We start from the raw sequence: 8,156 nt of genomic DNA on the forward strand, positions 1-8,156 counted from the left end.
TTTTTAATATTAGAGTTTCAAATAAATACTTCTCATTTAAAGCACTAGGATTGATAATGCTCAAGTTCCATAGGGAGATACAGTCCAGTGAGTCACCTGCCCAGTCAAATCATTCTTACGGTAAGAGTTGAAAGGGCGAAAGGGGCGAGGGCTATGCCGTCTATCTTGCCCTGGATCCTCCATGTTGGGGCAGAGGCAGAGGAGTGCCTTCTTCCCGGAGGTCCAGGCCCCTGCTGGCCACGCCCGGGAACAAGACCCAACTTGGCGCCTGGCCAATTGGAGGGCCCACAGTCAGCTCCCCTCCCCTCACTATTAAAAGCCCTGATTTTCTCGTGAGTAGCACTCGGTTTCCGGTCGCTGCGTCGACTGGAGGCCCGGGTCGGGTTAGCTAACTCAATAAAGGACCTTATGCTTTTGCATCGGACTGGCTCCCTGGCGTGGTTTCTTGGGGATCTTGAATTCTGGGCATAACATTTTGGGGGCTCGCCGGGATCCCCAAAACCAGCGATGGACTCCCAGTCCGTAGGGCCTGACTGACCGCGGTAGGTCTCTTGTTTTGTTTATGTCGTATGTTTTGTGTATCTATCCGGTGTGAGCTCACTTCTGAAATCTGTAAATGCCTGTAAATGCCTGTAATAATGATCTGAGTGGATGCACGGGATCAACAGGTGGGAGGAGCCGAGGGACGCCTCGCTCCTCCATCTGAAGGGGTATAGCTTTGCTTCCGCGGAGTCGGAAGGTCTGTAGGAATCCCCTTAATCTGAGACAGGCAAGGAGGAGTCGGGGGGCGCCCAGATCCTCCATCTGAAGAGGGGAAATTTTGCTTCCGCGGAGTCGGAAGGTCTGTACGAACCCCTCAATCTGAGAAAAGGCAGGTCGCTCCTGCTGGTTGGCGCGCAGCCAACGTCTGGCTTTCGTTTTGTTTTGTTTTTGTTTTGTTTTGTTTTGTTTGCTTCCATGGAGTTGGAAGGCTGTACTTTTTTGGGCCCTTTAGTTGTTTGTGTTTCCGTTTTATTTTGTGGACTTGCTGGATTAATAATTTCAAGGAGATTGGGGGAGGCTTTAGAGCTCCCTCAGGAATGGGGAAGTTGTTAGGAATTGAATGGATTGTTTAAACTCTGAATGAATGTTTGGTGAAAGTGTATGAATATGGAGAGAGGGGGACTGCTCTCACTCCTCCTTTGTGTGGCGGTCGGGCGGCTGCCTGAGTGAGGGTCTGTGGAAACAGGTCACCCCCTCCCGAAGTATTCTAAAATTAAAATCCTTCTTGTAATTGAAAAGCGTTTACAAATCTATAAATGCATCCGGGATTTCTGTGCACATGTAAAGGGAAAAGGCCAGTTTAAAAACGAGTGCGCATAGTTTTGAGCTGGACTTGACCTTTTGCTGTGTACAGAATAAAAAACCGGGGATGTTTTGGTCTTAAAAATGGCGAAGTTGAACCTAAGAAAGAAATACAGGCTGGTTTCTCAAGGCCATTTAAAGTAACTCTTTTGAAATTTCCCGCCCTGAGGCAAGCACCACCAGGAAGTTGATAGTCAAGTTTAACATGTGAATAGCTATGGTTTTGTTTCTTGACTTCCCCAACAGGAAAATTGTGACCGTTTTAGCAGCTATGCCAGGCTTATTGGCTGGAAACTTAAAGCTTTTAAGTTCAAATCATCTAAAAGCATTGAAATTTATAATACTGAAATGTTGATCTGAGTATGCCTAATATGAGGTCTAAATGATAGAAGTTAATCTGTTAATTGAAAATGCCTTTGCTTATTAATCTGATTGAGAAGAGAGGATTGATATTGTGACCTCAACTGAAGATTTTTAATACAAAAACCAGTTTAAACTTAATATTCTTTAAGATAATTATAAAGGGTATAAACAGCTAATGAGATTTCTGTTTGTCTACAATATAATGTTGGCCATCTATCTTTTAGGAATTTTGGTTTCCTCTTCCCTTGTTTATTGTGAGAATAAGGAAATCATCTTTTCTGTTAGAGAACAGTTTAGACAGCCGCCACTTTGACCTGCCTGACTTGGCAGCCGCCATGTTGGCCGCATGGCCTGCCGCGCCCCTGGGGGCCGCCATCTTGGAACAGCCCCGCCCTCTGACTTGGCCAATCACAAGGGGGGTGTCTGCTCACTGGGGCAGGATGGAATTTCAGGGGTGGAGTTTTAAGGCGGAGTTTTACCTCGGAAATGCGGATGGGGCAAAAAGTGTGCTAGCCTCGCGGATTTATTTAATGCTTAATAAATTAGCAATCACGGTCTTAATATAATTTCAGTGGTATGATAGACCAATGTTTTGAGCAGTTGGCTTTATAAGGGCCGACAATAGAGCTCATATTTCTTAAAAGGCTTGTAGATAGATACATTTTTAAAAGATATCTAAAATTCTCAGTAGAACCACAGTTATACATATATCATACACAAATTAAGAGTAATTAATTCCATGGTCAAGACTAAATCCTATTATGTTGAGAACTGTTTTTAAGTGTTGAAAATGTTTTCCTAAGTTTTACCTAGGTTACCCAAGAAAGATTTTTCTTTTTTCTGTGTCCCTTAAAATGTATTGCTAATCACCTAAGAATTAAGGCTAAGAGTTCTAGCTACCTGGAAAGCATGGCCTTGGTGTGATAGAAAAAAAAAGAAAAAAAAAGAAATGTTAAGTGAAACGTCAGAGGATCCAATGTGTTTAATCCTCTTGAAGGACATTGAATGGTTCTTTCCTTCCTCTTTAACTTTTAGGGGATTGTATAAATGGATTACTGATGTAGATTATCAAGAATCTCTAAGGGACTTGTCCTGTATCTGGAGGAATGGCTTCTAGATGGTATTCACCATCTCTGGGACTTCCGGAGGGAAGTCGAAACTCTGACTAGCTAAGGGTTCGAATCTAGCCTATCTTTTAGAAAGATAAAAAAAAAAAAAAGAAGCATTCCTAGGCAGTTTTCTACCGCCTCTGTTCAGGGACTTGTTCTGTATCTTGACACAACTGAAACTGATTTGTTGGTATTTTGTGATATAAATGTGGCATGCACCTCAAAGTTCTTAATGGGAAATGTATCTAGTTATCGTGTCTATTTAGTCTTGATTTCCTTGTTCAATATGAGTACCGTTTCTATCTGGATGAGACATAGGTCAAGAATCCCATCCTGGGACGTGGGAAAGGGAGGCCCCCACATCTGTTCCTGTCAGGCCCCCATCAGGGGACTTGGGCGGTGTTCCTGTTACCTGCTCAAGATCCCAAGACTGTATTTGTTTATGTAAGTGTGGAAATATATTCTGTGCTAGGTTGGGATTTTAGAATTCTGGGATAGATTTAAAAGATATTTGTGACTTTTCTAGTCTGATTGGGACATTTAAGGGTGGGGCTCACAGTTCCTCAGGGCAGAGATTCCATGGGCCCTTCCCCCTGCCTGTGCTGAATTAAATAATAAAACAATGGACCTTAGAATCTGTAAAGGTGGGTGGGAATGAAGCTGGTCAAATGTACCCACTTCTAGTGCACTCCCTTGAAAGAGGCCTGGTTGCTGCTCTGCCACAAAGGGAACTGGTAGAAAGACAAAAAGCAGAGTGTTGTAACTGATAAACAGGATTACCTAGAAGCCATCAGGACTTTGAAGTTCTAATCTGACTCAGAGACTGGCGCTTTAACTATCTCTTTCCTTGAGAGGGCTCCAGAGGGCGCACGAGGACATTTGGCCGTGACTCCGCGCCATCTATGAGACTAGCCCAACCCCAACTCCTCATCAGCACAGACCAGGAGATTGGGTCTACGTCAGAAGGCACTACCGGGAGACCCTAGAGACACTGTGGTGCTGACGACCCCCACCGCTCTCAAGGTAGACGGCGTCACGACCTGGGTCCATCCGGAAAGACTTCATCACCAAATGGAGCATCGATTGATCAAGATCAACGCAACCCGCTCAAGCTCAAGCTGCGGAGTGCTTGACCTGCCTGATGCCGGTAACATGACTCGCGATCGCTCCTGTCACCAGGAGCCCCCACAATACTGTGTAATACACTTAGATAATGCCTGCATCTTCATGGACATGGCTCCAAAGAGACAAGGACCATATATAGAATCACATGTTTAGTGGTAGATTTGGCCACCTGAAGCAGCCATGATGCCAATATTATGTTTCATTGTATTGATATGTTATATTAACTTTTGATTCTTTTGCAGGTTTCAATGTATGTTGGCTGTCCTGGAAGGGAGCTGTGTGGGGTGACCCCCAAAAGTAAAGGGTGTCTAGCTGCCAAGAGGACAAGTGCCCAACTGGGCAGGGAAGGGTGCCCATCAGGTTTTGGTCTCTGTTGAGAGACAGCTAACAGTTGACAGCCTGTAATACTGTCTTGCAGGCCTGAGTCACCATGCCCATGTCAGGGGTAGTAAAGCTGGAAAAAGCCTGTTTAGACTAGAAAGTCTGAGGCATGGTTACTGTTTTGTTTTAAATCCATGAAAAGAAATTAGCAAGGAAAGTCAGAAAATCTTAGAGTAAATCAGTATGTTTTTCTCCTTATGTAATTCCTCCGAAATCTGGCAATGCTAAGTAAGTACGTGTCTTTGCATAGATTCAGTAAGACTGGTTCCTAATAGTGGTTTTATTAACGGAAAACTTTGACTGGAGTATCATGTTTTAAAGAGCCCTGTCTGAGCTCTAAAGACTTGAAGCCACTAAGAATGCCACGAAGAAAGCCTGGTATCCTGCCTAGGAGCCCTGAAAATGGCTGGCGCTGGAGCGTCAGGCCCATGCCCTACCATCACTGGCGGTTGGTAAGAGTAGAAGGGGAGCAGTAAAGATGCCTCTGCATCCCTGCAGAACCCCCACACACTCTGGGCCGCAACGAGTAGGAGGGCTACTGAGATGGGCCTTAAAGCCCGGAGCGTGGGCTCAGGTGGAGTTGCTACAGGTGAGGGATTCACCTAACTCAGCAGATACTGCAGGCAGGCCTGATGGCAGCTGGATGGCTTGGCTTCCTGGCCCTACGGGGCACATTAAGGTTCAACCATGAAATTCCAGCAAAGGTAGTCAGTTACCATTCTTGTTGTGTTTATGCAAACATCAGGACAGTAAATAAATTAATCTTGATTTGGCTTTTTAATAGCCATGGAGGAATTTTAAGAAGAAAAATCCTATTTCAATAGAAGTTGTTAAAGCTAAAATGATTTCTTTCCCTTCCACCGGACCATTTGTTAAGCTTATAAGAATAGTTCAGTTGATAGTTCTGTGTGCTCACTATGGGCCCCTAGCGACGGTGAAATAAAAGTGCAGTCTGTCTCATGATTGAGCCAGAAGTTCCAAGACAAGGGGGGAATGAAAGGGCGAGGGCTATGCCGTCTATCTTGCCCTGGATCCTCCATGTTGGGGCAGAGGCAGAGGAGTGCCTTCTTCCCGGAGGTCCAGGCCCCTGCTGGCCACGCCCGGGAACAAGACCCAACTTGGCGCCTGGCCAATTGGAGGGCCCACAGTCAGCTCCCCTCCCCTCACTATTAAAAGCCCTGATTTTCTCGTGAGTAGCACTCGGTTTCCGGTCGCTGCGTCGACTGGAGGCCCGGGTCGGGTTAGCTAACTCAATAAAGGACCTTATGCTTTTGCATCGGACTGGCTCCCTGGCGTGGTTTCTTGGGGATCTTGAATTCTGGGCATAACAGAGTGAGTGTGGGAAACTGCTCCTCTTAGTGAAAAAGAATGCCTTCTTTTTTATTATTTATTTCCCAAGGTCCACTGAGTGGAAAAATCAAAGGGCTTAGTTATTTTGAAAGAGAGTGACAAAATATAAGGGAATTTCTCATTATTATATTGTCCAATCTTTAAGTAACACTGGTGTCTGTAACTTGATTAAAAAAGAACTTTTTGGCTAAAATCAAAGCATCTAAAATCAGTAAATGTGGGTCAAATTGTATTTTTATAACACTTTGATATTAGAGATGGGCTGGGAATGTCAGCCAAATAATTCACATGCAAATAATTGGACATTCATTTGCTGTTCGCAAGAACCTGAAGCCTAACGCCTTATTAGAGAGTCGTTTCCACTTCCCCCGAACCATTTTCAAACACCTTTCAACATCAGAATTGGTTCAATGCAAGAGCCAAAAGCACAGAGTGTCCTGCCAGAAAATTGCTTTGCATCTCTGTTACTGAAAACCAATAGGCTTAAAATAAAGAAATCTTCTTAGGAAAATTGTAAAGGACCTACCACCCAAATATTGGACCAAATAAATGAACTTAAGATAATATTTTGAATGAAGATTATTTTACCTGCCAACAATTATGAACATTCTTAGTTACTCAAGGTGATGTTTAAAGTAGAGCTACATACAACTATTAAATTTCATACTGACACTTTCTCCTGGCCCTAAACTGTAATTGTTTACAAAGTTAGCCAACTACTAGTATCACTTAGATGAAAGTAAAAAATGAAAGTCTTTATTTTATTTTCCTTTTTTTTCTCATTTCCTTCTTGAGAGTTTTGATTCATTAATATTGGAGAGGGTCCCAAGGAACCATGTTTTTATGAGAGCTCTCTGGTGGTTCTGAAGATAAACCGAATTTCCTATCTCCTCACTTAGGCCCCTGTTAATCTGGTCCCTCAATTCTCAGAGATGGAGTGCATAAAGTGAACACTCTGCCTGAATACCAAATCCTAATGTGGGCTGCTTTACGATTAAGCTCTAGTATTCACATTTACTTCTGTAGGTATTTCTAATTAATGCTGAAAAAAGAACAACAACAGACAGTTATAGTTACACTAAATGGGAAATCCACTCCTGGAGCTGTTCTGAACAGTCTTCAATCTTAGAAGTAGCTGAAAATTTCTTCTTAGAGGAATCAAGTTCAGATACACACAATGAAAGTTGTCCCTCAGAGGAGAGCAAAGAGAGATCAGAGTCCGGCTTGCTGAGGGGCATGGCACGAAGGTGTCCTGGGGGACAACATGCCCAAATTAGAACTTTAACTTGTTCACTATCATTTCTTTCCGTATGAAATATTATTTTCTAATTACAAAAGTAAATTTTGGAAAATAGAAAAATTATTTAAAAATATGGAAAATAGGAAAAAATGCTATACCCAGAGATAAACAATAGTTTGTGGTATTTCCCTTTTGTTTTAAAATGTGCATATCTATGTATCTACATTGAAATGCACATGCATGTTTACACAATTTTAAGTGCAATCATTGTGTGAGTTTCTCTAGCTGACACCATTGCTGTAAAAATGCTCTTTAGCTGGGACAATGGTCCAATTAAATTAAACTATACGGTAGACTACGTGCTTGGCACATATTAAAATTTTCACTCTTCGGAGCAGGGAGGTAGATACTCTCTTATTTTCCATTTTATTGATGATTTTGCTGTATGTATGCCTTCTGGAGAGCTGTTCTTCAGAGTGCCCACGGGGGATGACTGCCCACGCGGGATGAGTGAGTGCACAGGACATGGACAAGCACTCGCAGTTCCGTGGAACTCTCTGCTGCTGCCTTTCTGCTTCAGCATAAACATGTCAGTGGTGGGAAATTAATGAGGGGATTTTGAGGTTCTTTAAAGACATACTGTGGTGCTATAAAGATAGCTGAGGAATGATCCACCTGAATGTTGCTCTTAGGTTGGGTTTGTGCTGCAGCTTTTATTTCTTAACCAAGAGAGAAGGGAAAAGAGAGAATGTCCCAAGTAAATAAAAACTTTTATCTGAAGCATACCTCATTTTTCCTTTTCTTAGTAAAATGGCTCTAATTTTTTCCTTCAGATCTGAAAAACAACTCTAAATGGCCGCTGAAAGATTCTGCAAGGCAAATGTTTAAATCCATGCAAATGAGTCAAGAAACTATCTTAATTTGTTTTTTTTTCAGGATAATTTGCCAGTTGAATACCTGATTCTGATAAAGAGTGGGTTTTAATTTAGACTGTAAATTAAGACAAGAGGAATCTCAGATCCTTCAATAGCGGTTGCTATTTTAGGACAGTCTCCTCAGCTTTTGTGCTCTGTCGTGCTTAGCTAACACAAAGCTCTCTCCTTGGGAAATCAGCCTTCTTAATTTCTCAGGCTCCTGTGGAAGGATATCTGACCTGACAAGAGCTCAGGCAGAGCCATAATGAAGAATGTTTACCGCTATTCTTTACATCCTATTGTTCAGTGACATACAGACACATCTCTGCT

This window comes from Myotis nattereri (genome assembly GCF_964212035.1).
Source record: "Myotis nattereri genome assembly, chromosome: 6".
Lineage (NCBI taxonomy): Eukaryota > Metazoa > Chordata > Mammalia > Chiroptera > Vespertilionidae > Myotis > Myotis nattereri.